The sequence below is a fragment of the Giraffa tippelskirchi genome, chromosome 4 (genome assembly GCF_054371585.1).
Source record: "Giraffa tippelskirchi isolate mGirTip1 chromosome 4, T2T-mGirTip1v1.2.pri, whole genome shotgun sequence".
NCBI classification, from domain to species: domain Eukaryota; kingdom Metazoa; phylum Chordata; class Mammalia; order Artiodactyla; family Giraffidae; genus Giraffa; species Giraffa tippelskirchi.
In genome coordinates, this window is record NC_137278.1 from 33587104 (window position 1) to 33614224 (window position 27121).

A 27121-nucleotide genomic window follows, 5' to 3' on the forward strand; every position below is an offset into this window, starting at 1 on the left:
TGGGTTGGGAAGATCCCCTGGAGAAGGGAAAGGCTACCCACTCCAGTATTCTGGGCTGGAGAATTTCATGAACTGTATAGTCCATGGGGTCCCAAAGAGTGGGACATGACTGGGCAACTTTCACTTTCACTTTCAGGATGGACCAAAGAAACAGTAACATGGTCTTACAATTCTGTGACATATTTGGTTCTTCACTCGCGCTCACCATCCTGCCTTTCCAGTGGCTGCATTCTCTACGGGGCTCCTTGGCCAGCACTCTTCTTGTCTTCAGGATCACCTGCAAGGAGAGGAGGCGTGAACCACTTTTACTAGGACTTGTAACAGTTGCGCTTAGTAAAAAAGTTGGATGTGCAGTCCAGGGATTTAGTTTGGCATCATGCTGAGAAGCATTATAATTTTCCTTGGTAGCGTAGTTCATTTTACTTTATTTTCATCTTTTTAAAAGATTCATTTACTTAAGGATTATTATTATCTAGCATTCAAGGTATTTTTAGAGGCTAATTAGGGAGGCAGGTCACCTTTGATTTAGTGACTGTTCTAAAAAATGCTCATTGAAAGGCAAGTAAAAAGTGCTAATTTTGTGGATTAGACATTAACTCTCCCTTAAACTTTGAGGATTCCTTTGTCTTGGTGTTTCAGAATGTTTTTTTCTTGGAATTCATGGAATGTTAGAAGAATTTTTAAGAATAGCAACTAACATTGTTAAAATTTTATAAAGTGAGCTTAGTTATAAGCTCATATGTATATGTTTAAATCTGGTTTTGATGCTGATAATTATTTATTAAAAATGATACAACTGTTGAAAGTAAATTATTGAGCATATATTTTATAGAGTATTAGACTTATTTTTATACATGTTCTCATTTAATCACACAGTAACTTTGGGATAGAAATTTATATCCCACATTTTTGTATTAACTTTATAGAGGTATAATTTATATAAAACAAAATACCCATTTTAATGTACAATTCCATACATTTTGGCAGTTATAAATAGCTATTTAACTACACTACAAAGTGTAGAACATTTTCATCCTCCAAAGATAATAGAACATTTTCTTTCCTCCCTAAGTCAGTCCCTTCCACCATCATCCCCCAACCCATGATCTTTATCTTCTCTCTGAAATTGTAAAACATTTCTTCCTAATTTATAATTTCATATAAATGGAATCGTATACTATGTAATTTTTGGTGTATGGCTTCTTTTATTCAGCCTAATGTTTTTGAGATTCATCCATATTATTCCTTATATCAGTACTTTGTTCCTTTTATTGCCGAATGGTAGAACATTGTATGGATATACCACAGTTTGTTTTTTTTTTAAATCATTCATCAGTTGAAGGTTATTTGAGTTATTTCTAGTTTTTGGCTAGTATTCATAAAGGTGCTATTAAATTTTTGTTCACATCTTTTTGAGGAGATATGTTTTTTCATTTTTTGGGTAAATATCTAGGAGTGGTATTACTGTATTGTAAACTCTGTTAATGGTTAAACTGTTTTCTAAAGTGCTTATACTATTTTGCATTCTAGTTACGAGCAATTTGCAAGAATATTTCCTAGTCATACCAACATTTGGTATTGTTGGCCTTTTAAATCATATCCATTCTAGTGGATGTGTAGCAGTGTCTCATTGTGGTTTTGATTTGCATTCTCATGTGCATATTGGCTATTCATATATCTTTTCTTAACTATTCAAATCTTTTGCTCAGTGTTTTAATTGATTGTTGGTCTTTTTGTTGAGTTATATGTTCTTTATATAGTCTGGAAAGAAGTTGTTTGTCAGCTTGTCAATATTTTCTAATAGAATGTGGCTTCTCTTCATTTTTTTTAATGGTATCTTTTCAAGAGCAAAAGTTTTTAACTTTGATGAAGTCAATTGAACAGTTTTTTTCTTTTATTGTTTATGCTTTTGACTTCTTGTTTAAGCAGTCTTTGTCTACCTGAGCGTCTTAAAGATTTTCTCCTAGAAGTTTTATACTTTTATCTTTAACATTTTAATCCATTTTGGGTTAACTTTGACCATATCTGTGTTAACCAAGTGTGGGCCCATTTTTGGAGTTTACGTTGTATCCCACTTATTATGTCTGTTCTTATGTGAATATAACACTGCCTTGATTGTAACAGCCTTGTAGTAAATCTTTAAATCAGATACAGTAAGTCCTACTACTTCTACTATTTCTGTTTCCATGAAATTTTAGAATCAGTTTTCAGGTGTCTACAGAAATTCTGCTGAAACTGCGTTGAATCTGGAGGTCGATTTGTGGACCTTAATAACATCAAGTCTTCCAATGGATGAAAATGATAACCTCTTCATTTATTTAGGTCTTCTTTAATTTCTTTAAGTATTTCATAGTTTTTAGTGAACAGGTCTTATAAAAATTTTGTTAAATAAATCTCTGAATATTTTATATTTTGATGTTAATTAGCAGTACACATATTTAACTTACTTTTTCCCTTTATTGCTCATCTATTGAAAATACAATCCCCCCATGTTTCTTTTTCTTACTTTAGTGCCTTGACTAGAATCTTGTACGTGTTGTTGGATTCAAGTGATGAGAGCATATATTCTTGCCATGTCCAGATTTTAGGGGAAAGTGTAGTCTTTCACCCTTAAGCATAATGTTGGCTATATATTTTTCACAGATACCCTTTATCACTTTGAGAAGTTCCTTTCTATTCCTAATTAATTGAGAGGTTTGTGTTTTGTTTTAAAATAAAAAATGGATGTTGTATTTTGGCAAATACTTTCTTCTATTGAGATGATCGTGTAATTTTAAAAAATTTTACTAATATGGTGATTAACTTTTGAATATTCAGCTTATCTTGCATCTCTGATATAAACTCCAATTGGTCATGATGTATTAGCCTTTTAATATGTTGTTGATTCAACTTGATAAAACTGTTTAGAATCTTGCATTTATGTTCATGGATGATACTGGTTTGTAGTTTCTTTTATGCTTTTTACTGGTTTTAGCATCATAGCAAAACTGATTTCAGAATAGGATGAATTGTGAAAGAATCGTGAAGGAAAATTGTGAACCATTTTCCTCAGTATTTGGGAATAGTTTCTGAAGAATTCATATTGTTTCTTCCTTAAATGTTTGATGGGATTCTCCAATGAAACTACTTTCAAGTACAGATTAAATTTCCTTGATAGATATAGGCTTAGGTCATCTACTACTTCTCGAGTGTCAGTAGTTTGTATCTTTAAAGAAATTTGTCTGTTTCAAACAAGTTGATGAATTTATTAACATAATTTTTAAAATAATATTCTTCTTTTTTAAATATGTAAAGTCTGCAGTGATGTCATATCTGTTTATCCTGATGTTGGTGACTTGTTTCTTCTCTCTCTCCCTTTTTTTTACCAGTCTGGCTGACTTTTTAATTTTCTCTTTTCAAAGAAACAGCTTTTGACTTCATTCATCTTCTCTGTTGTATTTCTGTTTTCTGTTTTATTGATTTCCATTCTGATCTTTAATATTTCTTTCTTCTCTTTGAGTTTTCTTGCTCTTCTTTTTTTAGTTTATTAAGTAGAAGCTGAGGTTACTGATTTGAGATCTCTCTTTTCTGCTGTCAATATTTAATGCCATAAATTAGTACCTAAGTACTGCTTTAGCCTTGTCTCAGAAATCTGGATATGTTATATTTTCATTTTAGTTCATCATATTTTCTTATTTCCTTTTTGATTTCTTTTTTGACCCATGGGTTATTTAGAAACATATCATTTAGTTTCCAGAATTTTCTCGATTTTTCAGATATCTTTCTTTTAGTGATTTTGAATTTAGTTCCACTATGGTCAGAGAACATATTTTGTATGATTTACATCCTTTTGAAATTGTTGTGACTTGATTTGGACTGTCTAAGTAAATGTGTAGTGTCTTGTGAGGGTACAAAGTTGGTGTCAATTCAATACATGCTTGCCTTAATTATCTTTGGGGAATTTCCCCCCACTCCCCTTTTTGGCAAGATTATGGCACTGGCAATAGTGTCTTCATATCAGAAAAGAGGGACTTGAAGTTTTTCAGAGTAGGTAAAGCAGAGACTTTAAAATTCTGGTCTGACCTAAGACTTAATGGAAGCCAGTTAGAACCTTATGTGGAACAACAGTGACAGATTTTATTTTCTTGGGCTCCAAAATCACTGTGGACATTGACTGCAACCATGAAATTAAAATACGCTTGCTCCTTGAAAGAAAAGCTATGACAAATCTAGACAGTATATTAAAAAAACAGAGGCATCACTTTGCTGACAAACGTCCATATAGTCAAAGCTATGGTTTTTCCAGTAGTCATGTATGGATGTGAGAGTTGGACCATAAAAGAAGACTGAGTGCTGAAGAATTAGTGCTTTCGAATTGTGGTGCTGCAGAAGACTCTTGAGAGTCCCCTGGACAGAGGGGACTGTCCAGAGGGACAGAGGTCAAACCAGTCAATCCTAAAGGAAATCAACCCTGACTATTCATTGGAAGGACTGATGCTGAAACTGAAGCTCCAGTACTTTGGCCACCTGATGTGAAGAGCCAGCTTATTCGAAAAGACCCTGATGCTGGGAATGATTGAAGGCAGAAGGAGAAAGGGGCAACAGAGGATGAGATGGTTGAATGGCATCACCGACTCAGTGGACATGAGTTTGAGCAAAGTACAGGAGATAGTGAAGGACAGGGAAGCCCGGCATGCTGCAGTCCATGGGGTCGCAGAGTCAGACATGACTGAGCAACTGAACAAGTCAGATTCTTAATGGAAGAGTATGGAGGGCCTGGATGTGCTTGTGTTTGTTTTGAACTAGTCCTTTTTCTTCATTATTTTGGTCCTTAAGTACATTCAACCACTCTCACCTCTAGGATATTTCTACAGAAGGTAGTATAAGAGCTTTTGGGACATTTGATGGGCATTCCAGATGGCATAGGCACTCCAGATCACTGTAGGTTGCGTGGCAGGATTTGTGTGTTAGTCACTCAGTCATGTCTGACTCTTTGTGACCCCATGGACTCTCTTAGGTGGCATTTTCTGATTGCTGACCTCCATTGATTTTCATTGGGTCATTAGTCTATTTTAGAGGAAATAATTGAGATTTCATATTTCTGTTAGGTAGAAAGTTAGGCATGAGCACAAGGGTTGGGCTAGCTGGAAAGGATGCAAGCTGATTTCTAAACCCCACCCCAGACACACCCAGGAGAGCTCACAGATATGCTACAAAAATAGCAGCAGAGACTTTCAACTCCTCCACTTGCTCCCTAGATGTGCAGTGGATACAAACTAACCACAGGGGTTTCTCCAACTTGGTCACATGTGCCCTTGATATATGGCTATATCCTCAAGTAAACTTAGGCAGCCTGGAGCCAATTAAGGGTTCATAAATATTCTATACATACATCAGTTCAGTTCAGTCGCTCAGTCGTGTCCGACTCTTTGCGACCCCATGAATTGCAGCACGCCAGGCCTCTCTGTCCATCACCAACTCCCGGAGTCCACCCAAACCCATGTCCATCGAGTCGGTGATGCCAACCAACCATCTCGTCCTCTGTCGTCCCCTTCTCCTCCCGCCCCCAATCCTACCCAGCATTAGGGTCTTTTCCAATGAGTCAACCCTTCGCATGAGGTGGCCAAAGTATTGGAGTTTCAGCTTCAACATCAGACCTTCCAATGAACACCTAGGATCGATCTCTTTTAGGATGGATTGATTGGATCTCCTTGCAGTCCAAGGGACTCTCAAGAGTCTTCTCCAACACCACAATTCAAAAGCATCACTTCTTCGGTGCTCAGCTTTCTTCACCGTCCAACTCTCACAACCATACATGACCACTGGAAAAACCATAGCCTTGACTAGACGGACTTTTGTTGGCAAAGTAATGTCTCTGCTTTTAAATATGCTATCTAGGTTGGCCATAACCTTCCTTCCAAGGAGTAAGCATCTTTTAATTTCATGGCTGCAGTCACCATCAGCAGTGATTCTGGAGCCCCAAAAAATAAAGTCTGACACTGTTTCCACTGTTTCCCCATCTATTTTCCATGAAGTGATGGGACCAGATGCCATGATCTTAGTTTTCTGAACGTTGAGCTTCAAGCCAACTTTTTCACTCTCCTCTTTCACCTTCATCAAGAGGCTCTTTAGTTCTTCTTCACTTTCTGCCATAAGGGTGGTGTCATCTGCATATCTGAGGTTATTGATATTTCTCCTGGCAATCTTGATTCCAGCTTGTGTTTCTTCTAGCCCAGCGTTTTTCATAATGTCCTCTGCATGTAAGTTAAATAAGCAGGGTGACAATATACAGCCTTGACGTACTCCTTTTCCTATTTGGAACCAGTCTGTTGTTCCATGTCCAGTTCTGACTGTTGGTTCCTGACCTGCATACAGCTTTCTCAAGAGACAGGTCAGATGGTCTGGTATTCCCATCTCTTTCAGAATTTTCCACAGTTTATTGTGATCCACACAGTCAAAGGCTTTGGCATAGTCAATAAAGCAGAAATAGATGTTTTTCTGGAACTCTCTTGCTTTTTCGATGATCCAGCGGATATTGGCAATTTGATGTCTGGTTCCTTTGCCTTTTCTAAAACCAGCTTGAACATCTGGAAGTTCACGGTTCACATATTGCTGAAGCCTGGCTTGGAGAATTTTGAGCATTACTTTACTAGCATGTGAGATGAGTGCAATTGTGCAGTAGTTTGAGCATTCTTTGGCATTGCGTTTCTTTGGGATTGGAACGAAAACTGACCTTTTCCAGTCCTGTGGCCACTGCTGAGTTTTCCAAATTTGCTGGCATATCGAGTGCAGCACTTTCACAGCATCACCTTTGAGGATTTGAAATAGCTCAACTGGAATTCCATGACTTCCACTAGCTTTGTTCGTAGTGATGCTTTCTAAGGCCCACTTGACTTCACATTCCAGGATGTCTGGCTCTAGGTGAGTGATCACACCATCGTGATTATCTGGGTCATGAAGATCTTTTTTGTACAGTTCTTCTGTGTATTCTTGCCACCTCTTCTTAATATCTTCTGCTTCTGTTAGGTCCATACCATTTCTACATCTGTTTATAACAGACTGAATTATGGTAAAGGGACGTGCAGTAGAGCCTATTGTTATTAACTTGGCAGCTGTCAATCAAAACTCTCAGTCCAGGCCCACCTGGGTGAATATGTAAAAGCCCTAATTTTCATGTGTCCAGACACACCCCTTCCCTGATTGGCATTGAGCATATGCCTATTTGTATTCCCTTTTCTGATTGGCGGTGGGTACAGGCTCTATTTTGCACATGGCCAGAACCAAGAGTTGGAAGTATAAAATGGGAAGCCAACAGAACACCATTCCAGGTCCGATGCATGAGACAAATGCTCAGGGCTGGGGCAATGGGATGACCCAGAGGGATGGGATGGGGAGGGAGGTGGGAGGGGGGTTCAGGATGGGGAACACATGTAAACCCATGGCTGATTCATGTCAGTATATGGCAAAATCCACTACAATATTGTAAAGTAATTAGCCCCCAACTAAAATAAATAAATTTATTAAAAAATAAATAAATAAAATGGGAAGCCAAGAGTGATCATGGCCTCTCCTTTGGGGTTTGCCTGCTCCCATGTCAGGAGTGTCTTATCTGCTGTCAGTTTAATAAAAGTTCTGTCTACTTGAGCTGTTACTGAATTGTAGCTAGTCTATTGTTTCAAATCCTTGCTACCGCTGCAAGAGCCTAGAAATCCTGCCTAGTTGAGCTGTAATTAGGCCCTCTGCTATACCAAATCTTTGTTACAACAAGACAAGAACCAAGGCAGAGAAATAAACCAACCTGACATTTCCATTCTCCCAAAGGATATGAACCATGTGTAAATTTCCTAGTATGTGACATCATTCATATTAACTTGTATGTGTTGGTTCTTAATAAATCAGTCTCTCTTTATATACTTATTTGTGTGGTAGATATGACTCTTCTGTTTCTACTGAAATTAAAAAGTGAGACTTCTGTCTGATATAAGCAGCCTAACTCTTCATAGAACAGCCCTTTTAATACTTTTCTCAGGTTTCTGTCAAACTTCCAATTTATTGAAAGCCTTCTTCATATTTCCAGAATCAAGCAAAATCTTTTGATTCTTCTACAGGTTCTATATCAGTGTATAAAAAAGAAAACCAGCAGTGACTTTATACTTCCCATTTCCCTTTTGATGCCATTCATGTTAATATCATTAGTAACCACCCCACCAGAAACAAATAAATAAAATTCTTGTTTTTCTTCTGCTTTTGGCTACAGGCTAGGTTGTAAAAAGAAGAGAACAAAATGTTTTAGTATGCTCATGTCTTTAGTGATGGGGAATTAGAGCCATTAAAAAAAAATAAACAAGTTAACCAAAAATATGGCAAAATGGGAAGGTAGATGCAAGAGGATTTAGGAAGTTCCAGAGCATTTTACAGATATGAGATTTCAGGTGAAGACCACATACATCTATCTTTTCGGGGAGGTGAAGGGACACAGGAAGAGAGTTAGCTTGAGGAGGAAGAGAAAGGAATTTGAAAAAAGTTTTCATGCAGTCTGAATAAAATTTATAGTTTCTCCCTTCCTGGGCCTTAGAAATTAGACTCTTTTCCTGTTATTGTCACTCTGTATGAGAAACCCTGTTTGATAGTGGTGCTGTAAACCTGAATTGATGTGGCTGCATTCACTGTATAGAAAAGTTCCAACTCCATCTCTAGTTAGTTCTTCCTTTGTACTTATGCCTAAACCTCTTCATCTGGAGAAGTGCCAATTTACCACTAAATTTAAATAAATAAGAACATTTCTCATCAATAGGGGTGGCAAATTTAGCCCCTCTTTAGAGCACTGAGCAATTTATGACCATATGTTAAATACCATAAAACAGCTTTAAAGACTTGGTCCCTGGCCATTGCCAGATTGTACCGTAGGAGTAGGCAGCACTGCGAGGGACTGGGAATGTTTCCTCCGGCCCTTGGAGGCCTCAGTAACTCACTGATGTCACAGCCAGAGAGGCCTGTTTTCAAACATTCCCTTTATAAAGGTGAAATACTAAAAGATTCCATTTTGGCATTTGGGTGCAAAGAAGGCAAGGCTTCTTTTTTAATTTTTAGGGGTTGAAATTAGTATGGAAAGTGTTGTGTGGGAGAATGAGTAACTTGGCAGCAGCGAGTCCAGAAGGCAAGTCTAGGAATAGGTAATAGATATCCTACTCATTCTTTTTCTTGGAGCATGAACTGGACTTTTATAAGGCGTAAGCAAACCAAATATCACGTTTCTCAATCGTTTTCTTTTTGCCAACTTTTATGGAATTAATATTAATGTTAAAAACAATTTTGAAAATTTCGTTCTATAGGGCTGCCAGTTACAAGGATTTCTTTTCTTCCAGGAGTATGACTCATTATTTGGTGAACTCCAAATATTAGTTTTTATTCTTACCATCATCACAGCCTGTGAATCATTTATGGCATTCTGTGGGCTTATGGCTGAGAAAACGAAGGTGTGTGCCAGCAAGCATGTGATTTTTTTGGTCAAGTAAGTGCCATAGGATCTTTGATGGACTTCTGACACGTGAGGAAACCACTGGTTCAGGCAGGGGGAACTTACTGTTACTAAATAGGAATGGGCCTCAAGACGCTTTGTCCAAGATTTTTCTGACTGTTCTCTCTGACGGATAACTCTTCCTACAAAGGAAGATGGTGAAATTGGGTGTCAAAGGTCTAGGAATCCTAGCCTTCTTAAATGTGTCAGTGCCAGCCCGAGGGCTGACTTCCTGTCAGTTCCTGTGTGGTTTGCACTACATCCTCTTTGCATCTGATCAGTGTTTTAGGTCATCTATCATAACTGCTATCCTGTGAATTCTTGGCAATCTGATCTCAGTCTGCAGAAGGCAGCTGGCACCCTTCTCTAGGAAGTGCAACTGGGGAGCTCCCGTCTCTCTCTTCCTCAGGCCAGGAAGTACACTATTGTTATCAATCGGTGCTTTCTTCCTTTGAAAGAACAAAAATCTTCAAAAATCTTTGGCAACTCCTAAAAGTGCTGGGTAGCAGTTTGAAATGACCCTTTCCATTTTGTTGGTTTAGGGCAAAAACTTGAGTGATCTTTGACATCACTTGTAAATCTTGTCTGGTTTGTCCCTAATGCATGTATATGCATTAGTGGAAGTTTTCCCCCCATTGTGAATGAAGTCATGCTTAAGTCTTCAGAGTCACATCAGAGTGCTTTGTTTTATTTTGGGCTTTGATTTTCAAGGGTATTCTTTTGACTTAGGCTATGTTGTTGCCCAGTTATTTCTTCTCTGTGTGTCTTCTTAACAGTGGGAATTTTCAATTCCTGTTACCAGCATTCATTAAAGACTGTTCATCTTGGATATGACTTCAGTATTTGCATTGGATTTTCACTCTTTGAAATAAGTGATAATTTAAAGCACATTTCTTCACTATTGAATGTAAAGACAAATGTCATCTTAGTTGTCCTGATTTGTCATGCCATAGTTTGGCATTTGTCATGCCAAACATGACATAGTTCATGTCATACCATGAACTATATTGTGGATCTTAGAATAGTTTTCTTCCTTTCTCATGACTCAGAGGTCACATTTGGGCAAGTTGATTTTATTCACATAGAATAGGAGTTACCTTTAGCCCAGTTCATCTAAAGAACTTGTTTATAAGGGAATACAAACCCATGGATGAGTTATTTTAAGTGGCATCCTTCAGTCTGTCTTGGCATACATCATTTCTACTTCTGACTCTTCTTCCTTTCATCTTATGAAAACCCCATTTTCTGTAAGGTTTCAGCATCATTAGTGTAGCTCTTGGTTTCTTTTGTGTTCTGCTTATTAAGATGGGTGAGGGGAAAGGAAAGATAAATTGTGCTTCTTTACAGAAAAAAGATGAACTTTCTGAAGGTGGATTTTATGTTATATTTATGGACATCAGGCAGTATCATCATATAGAGAGCCTGAATCCTGCTAATGCACTAAGAACAGCATGAAGGAAGAAATTCGGATTTCAAGGCTTGGGAGAATTTGTTATTCAGATTATTTATAGCCAATCAAATCTATGGTTCCTGAAATAATACACTGTTAAACTCTAGGGGTGGTATCCCTGAGATCTCTAAGGTCTGTATACCCCACACAGTAGCTGATAAAGAAATGTTTGTTTATTAAATGAGACCAGAGCACTAAAAGAATTATTTATGTGGAAAGTCTCAATTGGAGGGATACTAAATTTCAGAGGGACTTTGAATAGGATGTGGGTTATCTAAAGATATTTGAGAAAGAGCATCATGGTTTCTGCATTGAAGACAGGGAAAGAGAGCTCTGAAAGTTTATATAAATCTACCAGGTTGACATGCATATTTAGAAAGAAACAGGAAAAAGACTCACAAAGGCAGTTTTGCCAACACTTGGCTACAACAGGACTAAATGACTTAACTTTGTAAGAACAACTCTTAATCAATGAATCTCTTATTTTAAAATGATAAGTATAGTATATTGAGAAGGAAAGAATAAATTGAATTTGTCCTGAGGGTAGCAGCGCTTTTGATTTTATCTTCAGGATGGATCGGAGAAGCAGATCATGAAATGATTAGTGAGACATTAAATACGTTGCTTGACAGTATGCCTAAAGCCTGTCATGACGAAGAATTAATGCTCCTTATTGTTGAAATCAGACAGTTTGGTCATCCTAATGTAGAGCAAACTGCAAAATGGTTTCTTTTGCAGTTAATTTTTTATTGTTCTTATTTTCCTGTTTCTCCTTTTTCTGTTTTTCTGAGTATAATTTCACTACTCTTGGGTAAGACAAGTTCCAGGCAGTCGTCCTCAGACATCAGACTGTTTACCTGCTTTCTCAGGGTTGGCCATCTCCTGTAGAAAGGAGAGGTAAGGATCCATGAATCTCAAAGCACTTTTGCCCATGCACTCATCTAGTCATTATTGAGCACCTCCTCAGTCCAAATTCTGAAGCCCAATACTTGAGGGCCTCCACTATTTGGCACCATCATAACATTGTTCACATTCTCTCTTTACCCACTTTTTAACTCTGAACAAGACTGCTTGAACAGTCTGTCCCTAACCTTCATTTTCATCTCTTATCTGCCCTCCCCCTTCTGAGCATCTCTTTCTTACCAGTGTAGTCTACTTGCTATCCCCTGGGCACATAATTTGCTTTCTGCCCCCAAGTTTCGCTCAAGACTGCTTGAACAGTCTGTCCCTAACCTTCATTTTCATCTCTTATCTGCCCTCCCCCTTCTGAGCATCTCTTTCTTACCAGTGTAGTCTACTTGCTATCCCCTGGGCACATAATTTGCTTTCTGCCCCCAAGTTTCGCTCATTCTGTTACCTTTGCCAAATTTCTCTGTTTATTGAAGCCTACTAGGGACAGCCCTCAGCAGACATTTTAAGAGAGATTTGATTAGACTGAGCTTGATTTTAAACTGAAGCAAAGCAGGCTGTGAAGTGGGAGGCTGTGGCAGGTTGCCTGTAGAGGGTCATGGCAGTATCTCCTGCTCTGCATGCTCTTCTGTACTCAGTGAGACCTTGCCACCTCTGCTTCAAGCATTGGAGTGTAATTTTCCTCCCCTTGAATCTGTGTGAGCTTGTGACTGTTTTGACCAATAGAGTGTGATGCAGATAATGGTGTTTGACCTCTGAGGCTGGGTCATCAAAGATAATTGAGTTTTTGTCTTATTAGCAGGGACACTTGTGCTTGGAGCTTTGAGCCACTGCATGAGAAGTCTGACTGCTTTGAGGCTGCTGTGCCGTCTGGTAGCCAGGCCACCTGGAGAGTTCACCTGTAGGCATTGCAGTTGGCTGTTCTTGGCCTTGGGATTATCCCAGCCCAGATATTGGACCCTTCAAACTAATCTGTCCACTAGCTGAGTATCACTTAGTGATATCAGTCAATGCTGTGAAGAGTAAAAGAATCACTCACCTGCATTCTACCCAGATTTCTTTCTTGCTTTCTAGCTCTCTCTCTTTTTTTTGTTTTGTTTTCGTTGTTGCTGTTTTGGCTGTGCTTTGTGGCTTGTGGGATCTTAGTTCCCCAACCAGAGATTGAACCCACACCCTTGGCAGTGAGAATATGGAGTCCTAATCAGTAGATTGCCAGGGAATTTCCTCTACCCAGGTTTCTAACCCAGAGAATCTGTGAGCATAGTAAGAAGGTTGTTGTTTGAAGCCTCTGAGTTTTGGGGTACTTTGTTAGGTAGCTTTAGTAATTAGAATACAGACCCTGATGAACAAGAGTGGATTAAGAGCCTGTAGGAGGGCGGCAGAGGTGGGACCCAGGGCAGAGACCAGAGGTGAGGTCTGCAGAGGGAAGAGGAGAAGACAAAAGGATTAGGAGAGAAATGGGAAATTACTTTTCATTTTATATTAGAGTATAGTTGATTAACAATGTTGTGATAGTTTCAGGTGGACTGAATCAAAGTGATTCAGTTCTATTCTTTTTGAATTCTTTTCCCATTTAAATTGTTATGTAATACTGAGCAGAGTTCCCTATGCTATACATTGGTCCTTGTTGACCCTCTGTTTTAAACATATCAGTGTGTACACGTCAATCCCAGACTCCCTAACTCTCTCTCTTCCCCTTCCCCCCAACCATAAATTCATTTTCTAAATCTGTGAGTCTGTTTCTGTTTTGTAAATAGATTCATTTGTATCATTTCTGTTTAGATTCCTTATATAAACAGTATCACATGATATTTCTGTGACTTAACTTCAGTCAGTATGACAGTCTCTAGGTCTACCCATGTTGCTGCAAATGGCATTGTTTCCTTCTTTTTAATGGCTGAATAATATTCCACTGTGTATATGTACCACATCTTCTTTATCCATTCCTCTGTCAATGGGCATTTAGGTTACTTCCATGTCTTGGCTGTTTTAAACAGTGCTGCAGTGAACATTGGGGTGCATGTACCCTTTTGGATGTTTTTCTCCAGATGTGTGCCCAGGAGTGGGATTGCAGGATCATATGGTGTTTCTCTTTTTCATTTTCTGAGGAACCTGTATACTGTTTTCCATAGTGGCTCCACCAATTTACATTCCCACCAACAGTGCAGGAGGGTTCCCTTCTCTCCACACCCTTTCCAGCATTTATTTGTGGAGTTTTTGATGATAGCTGTTCTGATTGGTGTGAGGTGATATCTCATTGTAGTTTTGATTTGAAATTTCTCTGATAATTAGTGACGGTGAACATTTTTTCATGTGCCTCTTGGCTATCTGTATGTCTTCTTTGGAGAAATGTCTGTTTAGGTCTTCTGCCCATTGTTTGATTGGGTTGTTTGTTTTGATGGTATTAAGCCACATAGAAATGGGTAAATTTTGAGGGAAAAAGGTGGGGAATTCACATAGATGATTATTAATTATATATGTATATATATTAAATATATCTTTGACTTATGTTACTTATTTTCATGTTTGGGTGAGGTTGGAGTTGAGGTCCTCTTTCAAGAAGCAGAAGGTCTGGAGAGGGCCTGGCTGCCTGATGGAGAGTATTGAAGACAGTACAGATAACTTGCCGTCAGGTCTTGCCTTTGACAGATACTCTGGTGAGGAAAGACAGGAGCTTGGTGTTTAGTCATTATGGTGTGCTTTCCTCAGGTGCATACTGTCGGTGTGAAGTGCTTGGAACCCTCAGAAGTACAGGAGACCCTCCCCAGAGGGGTGCCTTGGACCTCCATGGCTGTGTTGCAGTTCTGAACCTCAGCATGGTTCTTCAGGATTTCCAATAACACACAGCTGCCTGTGGTTTTGGGGAATGAAAAGGATCCTACCTTTGCCTGGGGACATTGTTTTTAAGTGGCAGCTTTCTTGAGAGAAGAGGGGAACACACCTCCAGTTTTAGTTAAGGACCATCAGAGGGCTTTTGTCCACACTGAAAACTCAGCACGTGCTATGAATTGAGTGTTGGCATTGCTTTCATAAAAGAATTGTTTTCTGTATCCATCCAGCAGTCTAGCCTCCAGCCACATGCAAGTCAGTTTATTTCTGTGAAGAATTACATGCTCCCTGTCTAAGTGGACTCTTAAGATTCTGGGAATCCTGCAAGTTTTAGATAGCTTTCCGTTTAGTAAAATATTTAATTCATAGTTGAAATCTTTTAATTACTGTTGTAAGGAGAGAGATGCTATAGCCTCATTGAAATGCTATTACTGGATAAAAGAGTGCTACTTTTGTGACAAAGTAACCATAATGTATCAACCCTTTGCTTCATGTATTATTGTCAGGATAGAATTTGCCCCTGTGTTATAAAGAATTCTACTATGTTTCACTTGGTCTCTGTTAGGTGCTTTTAGATTTCACTATTTCTTATCTTATGAATGATAAAATTCATTCTTTGCTTTCTGTAAAGCATTTTCTTTTATCTACTTTTGAAGAATTTTATTTAATCTGTTCATCTTTATTGTTCAGCATTCTGAATTTTCATTCATTTGGATAGATTCCCGCCGCCCCGCCCCCCCCCCACCGACTTGAGCTTCTGTGGATTACACGACTTGCTTTTGTTCATTGTTAGACTTGTTTGACTCTTGTCGTGTGTGAACTCAAAGGATCCTTCACTATTTATTTATTTATTTTTTTTAGCATCTTTTTCGGTCCAGCTGCTGGGCATTTCAGAGTTATTTGACAGTGAGAAGTATTATTCTGTTTTTTTGTTTTCATGAATTCCACAGGCTGGTCCTTGGTTTTCACACAGTTTCTGAAAGTTTATGAGTGGGCTTTTGCACGATCTTCCAAGCCCTGTTGTGTGGGAGCTGAAGCACAGGGCCTGGACTGAGATTGTTCTTTGTGTGCTTGTTTGATTCTGCCGCTGGTGCTCTGGTTTATGCCAGTGGGTGCAGTCAGCAGAAGACACATTGCTAAACAATGAACTCAGAACTGAAAGAAAGATTGGTGTGGTTTTTTTCTCCCCATCTAGCATTCTGTGGTTATTTCTCCTGATTTTTTGGCAAGTGTTATTTGCCTTTGTCAAGCTGTGGCCACATCAGCCTTAAATTTTTGCTTTGTATAATTCAGCTAGGAATTAGAAAGAAGTATTTGCAATCGTATAGCATTCCATATTTTTCGAAGTATTTATACCTAAATGATCTCACTCTAATTGCCCGACAGCTCTCAGAGGGCCAGTGGCTCTGTGTCTTCACATACAAGAGCAGACTTACAGAGTCTAAGTGACAAGGTCACATAATTGGGAAGTCAGGGACCCAAATCCAAGACTTCTGAGTACAAGCCCGATGCTTTTCCTGTGGTTAACATGCTGGGAAAGAATTACTGTCTTTATTACCATACACTCATAATTGGCTTTTCAAGTAGAATCAGATAAAGGCAAATCAGCGTGGTGAGAAAGTCATCCAGGAAATAAGGACAAGCAGTGACACTGCTGAATAGGAAGTAAACACAGCATCGAACACTCATGCCTTCTGTCTTACATCAGCTGGGAAAGGTGTGGTGGTCAGTTTGACTATACCTGATTGGGAAACTAACTGACATGCTTCCACTGTTGTGTGGATTTCTCTTGGACACTTGAAGAGTAATAGCTCATGGCTGGATATATTTGTTTTGTTTGTTTCTGAAGGCAGAAATCACAAGCAGAAGTTGCTGAAAACAGAATGAGAAGTTAATCAGGTTTGTGAGAGATAAAGGCTTAGCGTCACCCCCGAGATGTAGAGAATAGCCTGAAACGCTGATTTTACTGTGTGTGTCTTTAAGCCTGTGATCTTCAGTTATCTTATAGACCTTGACCTAGCAACATAGCTTTATGATTCAGATCTATTATCTGGCCTAATACATCTTTCATTGTCTTAATTATATATTTTTGATATAATAAAATCTGTTGTTTAATTTGCAGTCAGATCATAAACAACAATTTTGAGTAACTTTTCAAAATCACTTGGATGGTTTCTCTTTAATGTGGGAAAGATGAGGGAAGAAAATTTAAAGGTCAAGATAACTTAAAAGTCAAGATAATAAAATGGATCAGTTATGTAGAGCCAAACTCTTTGGGTATTTTTGAATGAAAGAATTGGCTTTTCATTTAAAAATGTACTTAAAGTTTATTTAGAAATGAAATTATCAAAAGATTTTGACCTTAGCATAAGCTTTAAATATCAAATACTCAGTTTTATTTTATGAAACAAAAGGAATCTTAAAGGAATTAGATATGATCAAAAGCAAATTTACTTAAAATAGAATATTCTACCCTCCACCTATTAGTCTTGCTGTAATTCCTCTTATGAGACACATTGATTTGTTAGAACTTATGTCATCCTAATAATTAACTGAAGTAAAAGAATTTTATTTTTAGAGCTGTAGAGTCTTTGATGTCATGTAATCCAGTACCAGTTGTAGCAATTTCTTTGGTAAGTGGATAAATAGCTACTGTCATCAATGGGAATCTTATCATTCATAAGACAGCATTACAGAGTGCTCTTCAATAAATATTTTTTGTCCCAGAGACAAAACAACTTTATTTCCTCATCTGTATGACAGTTTCATGGTACTAAAAGGAATGCTTAGTGGAGTTCTTGTTTGAATTAATTAGCCAAACCAAGATTCTTTTTGTAGTGGTGATCTTTTTTGGAAAATGGAATTGCTGGAATTGCTAGAATTACCAAATAATTATTAGGATTGAGAAATTGTGGGTAATAAGCAGACTACAGATGAGGAAAATCATGGACCCAGTATTTAAAGAAACAAGAAAGATATATTCTTAAAATGACAGATTAATTTTTGTGTTGATGCTGGTTAAACTTCAAGAGCTGATTATTTTTTAATTTTTTTATTTTTGAGCTGATTGTTAAGCAAATGGTTTGAGAGCATTTAAAACATGTTATATGTTTAGTAGCCGGCATAGGTTTACTTAGCAACAAGTTATGCCAAACTAACTTATTTCTTATTTTTGATACATCAGCAGCAAGTCTGACCACATCCCTGTGATGTCCTTCTGGATATATATGTTAATAAACCAAAAAATGGTTAATAGATTTTCAGTAATATGTACAATCATTGAAAAGTCTCTAAATGAAATAATCTAGGGTTGTATTTTTGACTGTGTTTTAAGATTTTTATGAATGATACGGACTTACGTGTTCAACTTGAGAACACAAGTTTAAAGAGGTTAATACAATCTTTCATTACCAGGCAGTATTCAGATTTCCCTGAGTCAATATATACACACAGACACATACATATGTAAACAAAATGTGTTTGTGTGTTCACAGTTTGTTTGGATAGTGAGAGTATATGCATTGCAATAATAGGCTGATGTGTTATTTACAGTCATCTCATCTCCCATCCTTCCTTCTTCCTCTTGTTTTTCCTTTTTCTCTTCATGGTCTTTTATGTCCTGTTCTCTTTCCTCCTCTTCCTCCTTCTTCACTTTTCTTTCTCTCTTTCTTTTTCAGTCTATTTGTGAAGAAACTGGGGCATTTGTCCTATAGAGTTTTCCCCTATATGAATTTTGATGATTTCAGCCATGTGATTTAGCATGTTCCTTTGCCGCTGTGTATCCTGTATGAATTGGTTATCAAAATGAGTAGTTTCCTTTGCATTTTTCAAAGATAACTTGATTGTTTTAGTGTATCATTGTTGACTCATAGTTAACTGGTTATTGGAGCTTCCCAGATGGCACAGTGGTAATCTGCCTGCCAATACATGAGACACAGGTTTGATCCCTGGGTTGGAAAGATACTCTGGAGGAGGAAATGGCAAACTATTCCATGTTTCTGCCTGGGAAATCCCATGGACAGAGGAGCCTGGCAGGCTACAGTCTGTGGGGTCACAAAGAGTCGGACACAACTGAGCACACAGGCCTGACTGACTTAATTGGTTATTAATGTGTTTCAGCCCATTACACTTATTGTTGTTGATGCTTGAAGCGACCCATCTTTGGCCAGTGAGAGCCTCTCCATGATGTTCCTGAGTCTTTTCAGTATGACCGCAAAAGCTTTGATAGCTTTCTTGCTTGCTGGCTTGACCAGATGTTCCAGGCTCATCTTGTAGTTTTTTTTGCCCTGGGCCTCCAGCTTGCCTTTTCACTCTTCCTCTCCTTCCAGGGAACAACTGGGAAAGGAATTTTTTGTAGGAAATTGTTGTACTTTGCAAAGTTGTGTGTCTGTCTCTAGTGAGTTGCTCAGCCAGATTCTCTCAGGTCTCAACCTACACTTTGGTTCGATTAAGTTGGTAGAGGTAGCTTTAATAGTGTGAAACAGTCTCCTCTATTTGAAGTAGCTTGGTTTGTTTAGCCTTCTGTTCCATTTTTTGCCTTTTGGGTACAGGGATTCTACATTCCTTTTCTGGTTGTGGATTAGAAGTGGAAGGACTGAAGCCCAGTCTCATGACACTAAACTGTAGGGGCTCAGACAGAGCGCTGAGCAAAAAACTGTCAGCGATGTGGTTATGGAAACTCCCACCCAGTCAGGGTTAAACATTTCATTTTTACAGGAGGAATGTACATTTCTTCTTTGAACAGCCACATGTTCAGCTTTAAGTTTGGATACTTAGAACAGCGGAGCCTGAGACAAGGATTTGTGTACAGATAGTTTATTTGGAAGGTGATCCCTGGAAACATAGTGAGGGAGTAGGGAAGAGAGACAAGGGAGGCAGAAAAGCCAAAAAAGGGTGTATAAATGAGTGGTATTCCTGCGGGCAAATGGGGTTAAACCATACTTCCAGTCTTCCAACTGTAGAACTCTTCCATACTGTCCCAAGGAAGGGCAAGGAATGTTTATATATCCATTCTCATCCTTTAGTCTTAGTGTCATTCACTTTCACTTTTTGTAGCCTTTTTGTTTTGTTTTTTGGCCAGGCTCTCTTTTAGGCCAGAGAATGCCCTTAGGGAAATAGGTGAGGTTACTTAAGCTGGGTGGCTATTAGTTTATAGTGTGTGTGTGTAGGAGGTGTGTGGCAGGATTAAGAGGTGAGGTAGGGGAAAGGGAGTGGGGTCTGGCGGGGGAGGTTGGTTTGTTCCCCAGTGACCATTTGGTAGTATCTGGAGATACTTTTGATGGTCACAGCCAAGGGTGGAGGAGAGTACTACTGGCTGGTATTTAGTGGGTAGAGGCCAGGGATATTGCTAAACATCCCTCTCATAGGGTGGCCCTGGACAACAAAGTATGGAGCCCCAGATGTCAATGGGACTGAGGTTAAGAAGCTCAGATGGAATCCAGAGCTGCAGTGAGTGCTGCGGTGGGGGGACCAGAGGGTGTGTTGGGAGCACTGGAGGTGTCTGCTACATTTCTTTACATGTGCTTTGGGTTTCCTGCGACTCTGCTTTTTGCTTGATGTTCCCTTCATAAATTCATTTTTAAATCTTTTTCACTCTTTAATTTTTTGGTATATATTCTGTGTTATTTCACTTTTTATAAGAGAATATATTGTATTTTGTAAATTTTTTTTTCTTTTAGAGCCATTTTTGTTATCTAACACACAGCTCAAGTGCCACTTCTTTGATGAAGCCATCTCTTACATTCCTTACTAATTCCTCCATTTTCAGAATTTCCATATCATATTATTTGTCTGTTTACCGTGACACTAATCTGCAGCCATGAAATTAAAAGATGCTTACTCCTTGGAAGGAAGGTTATGGCCAACCTAGATAGCATATTTAAAAGCAGAGACATTACTTTGCCAACAAAGGTCCATCTAGTCAAGGCTATGGTTTTTCCAGTGGTCATGTATGGATGTGCGAGTTGGACAGTGAAGAAAGCTGAGCGCCGCAGAATTGATGCTTTTGAACTGTGGTGTTGGAGAAGACTCTTGAGAGTCCCTTGGACTACAAGGAGATCCAATCAATCCATCCTAAAGGAGATCAATCCTGGGTGTTCATTGGAAGGTCTGATGTTGAAGCTGAAACTCCAATACTTTGGCCACCTCATGCGAAGGGTTGACTCATTGGAAAAGACCCTAATGCTGGGTAGGATTGGGGGCGGGAGGAGAAGGGGACGACAGAGGATGAGATGGTTGGATGGCATCACTGACTCGATGAACATGGGTTTGGGTAGACTCCGGGAGTTGGTGATGGACAGAGAGGCCTGGCGTGCTGCAATTCATGGGGTCGCAAAGAGTCGGACACGACTGAGCGACTGAACTGAACTGAATCTGTTTTAACCTTATACCATTTTTTCTGTCAAATTTTTATTTTTAACAATAACATCTATAAAAATTTGAAAGAACTGTATGATGAACATCTGTAAACTCTTTAATTTGTCAGTTGTCAACATTTTACCATATTTATTCCTCTCTTTACTCACACACATGTGCAGATGTATGAAGTTATAGATTTTATTTATATCTATATGTCTTCATTTTTTGTAGAATGATTTTAAGGTAAGTTGCAGACATTTTGATAGTTCACATGTAGTACTTCAGTATATATCTCTAATGAAAAGGACATTTTTCTTCTACAGAATTTCATGCCATTATCACACTCAAGAAATGTAACAATGTTGCAATGCTATTATCTAATATGTGGCTCATATTTATATTTTCAGTTGTCTGGTGATGTTGTTTTCCCTTTTTTCTGCTGATCTATGGTCCAGGGAAGAATCATCACTGTTCTTACTGCTCATCTCTCTTTTATTTTCTTTAATCTTGAAGAGTTCTCTAACCTTTTTTTGCTTTTGTTGTCATTGTTGTTTTCTTTTTTTGTTCATGATATCTATGGTTTTGAAGACTCTAGGCCAGTTGTTTTGTAGAATATCCCACAATTTGGTTTGTCTGATTATTTTTCTTCATGATTGCATTTAGCTTAAACACGTTTGTCAAACTTTCTAAACAAGTGACGTTATGTCCTCAGTGCGGTCTTCATAAGGTCCATGTTGCCTCTTCCATTGTTGGTGTTGCTAAGCTTGACCACATGATTAAATTAAGGTAGTATCTGCCAGGTTTCTCTGTTATAAAGATAGCCTTTTTTCTAGTGTAATTTATTAGTAATCTGTGGGGGTGATGTTTGAGACTATCCTGTTCCTCAACAAGATTTTGAGAAATGGTTTTAGTATCCATTGGCTGATCATATACTGAATCAGTAATTTATCAGTGTTTATAGTTATTTTCATATCTCCTAGATTGCAAGCTTTATTGAAATAGAATTTCTTGATTCTTTTTCTGTTACTGACATGACTCAGAGTATTGTATATGCTTAATATTTTTGAGATATTGAGTGAATTAATAAGTCAAGATTATCTCTCTAGAAAATGAGAAAAAAATTCTTCTTTCATTCTGCCAGTTCAACCTAAATCTTTACAGTACGTAACTACTTCAATGGTTACATACTCTTTTTGTTAAGCTTCTTCAAGTATAGAATAATCAGTTACTCTTTTGTTTGGTATTGCTTCACGTTTCAGGATTTTTTTCTATAGTGCCCTCCAAACGATAGTGTCTCTTGTTCTTCTCTGTAAGTGCAAAGTTACTTACTCTGTACTTTTAAACTAACCTTTTTATCCACCCAAGTATGATATTTAGTTCACAGAAAGTGAAATGTAAATACATAGCAGTTTAGAGGCTATACCTAAATTGATTAACATCAGTTTTTCACTATTTCATGACAGTCATCATTACTGACTGTTTAAAAATTATATTTGATTCCTAACTACTTTTAAAAACTATAGAAGAATCATAGAAAGATTGAGAAAGCTTACTTTCTTTGTATGGTGTCAGATACATTGTAGTCATTAAAAAAGAATTGGTAATAAATCGTATTAATGAAACATTTTGTGAATATGCATTAGAAAATTATTATGACTAAAATTGTCTGCAGTAGAATATTTATTACTCAATAAGTAATGCTAATTCACAGTGTTTGGCTTAAGATATTGTTATTTTATGTGCTGAAATAAGAACACAGAAATTCAAGGGTAAAGGTTCATTTAAAACATATTATAGCATCTGAAGATGGGACATTATACCCCTAATTAGCCTAAGTTTCTAAGAATCAGTAACACAGCAAATTCCCTTTGATATACCTAAGAATTATGTAGCTTAGGCTTAATTTCCTGAGAACTGTCTCTTATTGTACACCAACCACTGAAACAACTGGCATATTTTATCTGAAGAAGAGAAAACTAAAAGAAAAGGTCATTTGCAGATAGATGATTTAGGGACTGCCATGTAGAATAATGCTTAGGGTAAGATTTCCATGAATAGGTAAAAGTGATATACAGACATATATAGTTTTCCTATATAAGAAAGTACTTTACCCATAAACTAATAACTGACCAGCAACAGACTATGCTGCTTATGAAGTTGTGAGCGCATTTTACCTGGAAGTGGCCATGGAAGATTGGGTGACCTCACCTTCTTGCTTTCCTTTCATTCCCTTTGTTCTCTTATTTGCTTTTATTTGTTCCTCTAGCTCTCTGCTGCTCAGTGTGGTCACTGCTAGCCACATATGGCTGTGGAATACTTAAAATATGAATAATTTGAATTTGAGGTGTGATGTAAATATGACACATCAGATTCTGAAATCTTAATACTAAAAAGAATATAAAAATCTCACTAATTATGTTTATATTGATTATGCATTGAAATGATACTATTTGGAATCTGTTGGCTAAATAAATTGTTAAGATTAATTAAGCTTACTTAATTATTTTATTTATGATTATTTATTAAATATTTATTTCTTAAGATTAATTATCAATTACAGATAAGAAGACATAAATGTATTGCACCCTATCTCTCTCAGTGGTTGCAATTAAAGACCCTAGAATACCTAAAGAATGTAAATAGCAACTACTTGAGGACTCAGAAAAATAAATAATAGATACTAAGAAGAGAGGTAAGAGCTTAAAGAATGGCCCATATAGAGGTAAGAGGTTAATTTCCCGCCCCCCTCCCTATCTTTCTTCCTTTTCCTGGATCCTGGAACCATGCAGGGTGTGGACAGAAGAAGCTTCAAGGAAAACCCTTTTTCTCGGGTCAGAAGATCAAAAGGATTGAGGAGGGGTTAGGATGGAGCTTTTTTAATCAGGTAATGAAACTGAACTCCTGCAGCAGCCTCCATAACTCTTTTCTTTTGTTCTTTCATCTTTAGGTGGACATAGACATAGGAAGTGCACTTGGGGAGGCTATAATTCCAACTTCTACCATAACACCAGGAAGACGCACCCCTAGGAGCCAGAGAGTATAGAGAGAAATCGTGAAGCGGAGGGAGCTGGAGAAAAGGCATCCTTTAGTTTGTGTGTGGAATCTCAGACTTATCCTCGGGCTGCACGTGTGTGGAACTGGACAGAGCCAATAGGGCAAAGTCTTTGAGAACTGGACTGTAGTGTAGCCTCTTGCCCAGGTCCTAAACTGGTTTCTGGGTAATAAACACTTCGAGAAAACCAGGATAGCATTAAAAGGCTTTGAAAACTATACTGACATTTGAACCAAGTCCACAGAATGTAGTTCTGCACTTTTAGTCTGAACCTAACTTTTTATCAACTCATTTGACAACTTAAATGAACAAATTCCTCAAAAGACTTAAATTATTGAAATTCACTCAGGAAGAGATAGATAATCTGAATAATCTTGTATCTATTAAAACAATTGAATTCATAGTTTATAAAAGAAATCTTTCAAAAGTAAAACTCCAGGTCCAGATGGTCTCAGGAGAACATTTAAGGAAGAAATAGCACCAGTTCTACACAGTCTCTTTCAGAAACTGAAGTGAACACAGAATTTACCAACTGATTCTATAAGGCCACATTTTCCTGATAGCAAAACCAGTCAGAGAAAGTACAAGAAAAACAAAGCATACTATAAACCAGTATCCATCATTTGAAGAGAGAAACAACTCTTCAAAAAAATACCAGCACGTTGAATCTGTTCTCTTCTGTTCAGTCGCTCAGTCATGTCTGACTCCATGTTGCGACCCCATGGACTGCAGCACACCAGGCTTCTCTGTTCTTCACCATCTCCCAGAGCTTGCTCAAACTCATGTCCATTGAGTCAGTGATCTAGTGGGAAAAAAATGTATCGCTACCAGGTGGGTTTTATCCTAGAAATAGACAAGAGTTTCAACATTTGAAAATCAATGTTATTTTCATTGTTTATGGACTACTATAAGCTATATGATCATAACAATAGATGCAGAAAAAACATTGAACAAAATTAAAAATCTCTTAATGATAAACCTAAAAATAATATGATGGACTGTAAACTAAAAAGCTAAATCTGACAAGATTGAAGTGGAATAAGGGTAAATTTAAAATCCTGAAATGGCTTCAAAAATTCAGGTGTCCAAATTAAGACCATGTCTTAGCATTAGTATATATGTAAAAGTTTGGGGGCTTTTTTAGTTGATAGGAAGCATAACATGAGTTAACATTGATATGGCTGCCAAAAAAGCTACTTCAATATGCAATGATATTTGTTAGTATAAGTTTAGTATCTAAAATGAAGGCATGGATTTTTATTTGTTTATTTTTTTTACTTGATCTGTTTTCTTTAGAGCACACCTGAAATCTTGTGTTTGGTTCTGGGTATTACCCTCAAAGAGGACAGTAGACAAAAACTGGTACACATGCAGAGAAGAGAGAGAAAATGGTAACAAAAGAAATGGAGACCAAGTCATAAGAAAAGTAGTGCAAGAAGCTGGGATGTTTAGCCTGGTTACAAGGTGACTCTTGGTAGGGTTGAAAGAGAGGTCATAAGAACTGCCTGTGAATAATTTAAGGGCTATGATATTAAAGTGAAACTATGCTTGTTCCATAAATTCCTAAGAGCCAGTGAATGAAGTTTTCAGAGGAAGAGAGGTAAAATTTTCAGAGAAAGATAGGTTAAATTTCAGTGTAAGGAAACACTATATCAGGAGTTAGAACTAACTCTTGGAAATGAGTTACCTCTCCAGAATCTTTGGTAAAACTAAACCTACCTTTCCAATGAAAATCTCCTTCACCCTGGCATTTCCACAAGACTCTTGTCTGACCCTTACTTCCTATAGTTGAGAGTTTCAGTAAATAATCATTTTATGTAGCCACTGAAAAGAATATTTCTTCCATTACTGGTGGGCTTCCCTGGATACCAGTCATTTGCCATTTGAATTGTTTCTTTGAAACTGTGTTTTCCTGTCAGTTATTTCAGCTTTAAGGTAGACGAAGTCACACAATACTATTCATTGATGAGAATAAGGAAGGGAGCTTGGGGACAAGCTGCATTCCTTCTATAACTGGGGAGCAGGACAAGTGGCCCACTCTGCAGCTCTGGTGACTGGGCCTTCCTGAGATGGTGCTCATATGTTCCAAAGGGTGTCAGCTGCGAAGACACAAGAATGTAGACAAAAACTTTCTTGCTCCTATTGTGCTTTTTATAAAGAATTGTAGACGTGTATTTTCAAAGAGAAGAATTTCTGCCCCATTGGTCCTACAGTTGTAGTGTGTGAATTTTCAGGGAATCATGAAAAGTAAGACTTACTTACAACAGCCCCATTTTGTTGTTAGGTGTTTGTTATACTTCTAGCCGGAGAAGGCAATGGCACCCCACTCCAGTACTCTTGCCTGGGAAACCCCATGGACGGAGGAGCCTAGTAGGCTACAGCCAATGGGGTCGAAGGAGCCTAGTAGGCTACAGCCCATGGGGTCGAGAAGAGTCAGACACGACTGAGCGACTTCACTTTCACTTTTCACTTTCATGCACTGGAGAAGGAAATGGCAACCCACTCCAATATTCTTGCCTGGAGAATCCCAGGGATGAAGGAGCCTGGTGGGCTGCCGACTATGGGGTGGCACAGAGTCAGACACGACTAAAGCAACTTAGCAGCAGCATACTTCTAGCCATTCTAGGAGTTTTGTTTCTTTACTTACTTTTTTTAAAACCTCACCTTACATCGCCTCTGATTCTATTTTTATTTCTTTGTTCTCTTGCCTGCTCTTCCTTTTTATGAAACGTTGGAGCAAGCAGTATCCAAGGGATCTGTCCTCTGAGTTCCTATCATCTTGTCCAGGGTGAAATAAAGGAAACACGATGTTATTGCTCTTCTCCGTGATTTGTGTTGGTCTTTTCTCCACCATCTCTGCCTTGAGGTCAGGGACTGTGTTTTCTACTTCCTGTATATCTCCCCAGGTGTCCAATATGTGCATCTGTGCATGGTGGGTTTTTAATAAATGTTCTTGACTGATTTACTGACTGTTCTTCCTAGCGAGGAAACAATGCTGCATTTTATTCCAAAGAGGCTATACAGTATT

The 27121-nt window shown here is 38.1% G+C and overlaps 1 protein-coding gene and 1 long non-coding RNA gene across 2 annotated transcripts in view; both read left to right on the forward strand.

Annotated features, from left to right (window-relative positions):
• The window catches only part of BABAM2 (BRISC and BRCA1 A complex member 2), a 408503-nt gene that overhangs the window by 49961 nt on the left and 331421 nt on the right, over positions 1 to 27121 (forward strand). The window lies entirely within an intron of this gene.
• Positions 24104 to 26917, forward strand: LOC145503836 (uncharacterized). The gene is made up of 2 exons (XR_014051830.1): positions 24104 to 24924; positions 25390 to 26917. It is a non-coding gene; the product is annotated as an uncharacterized LOC145503836 (long non-coding RNA).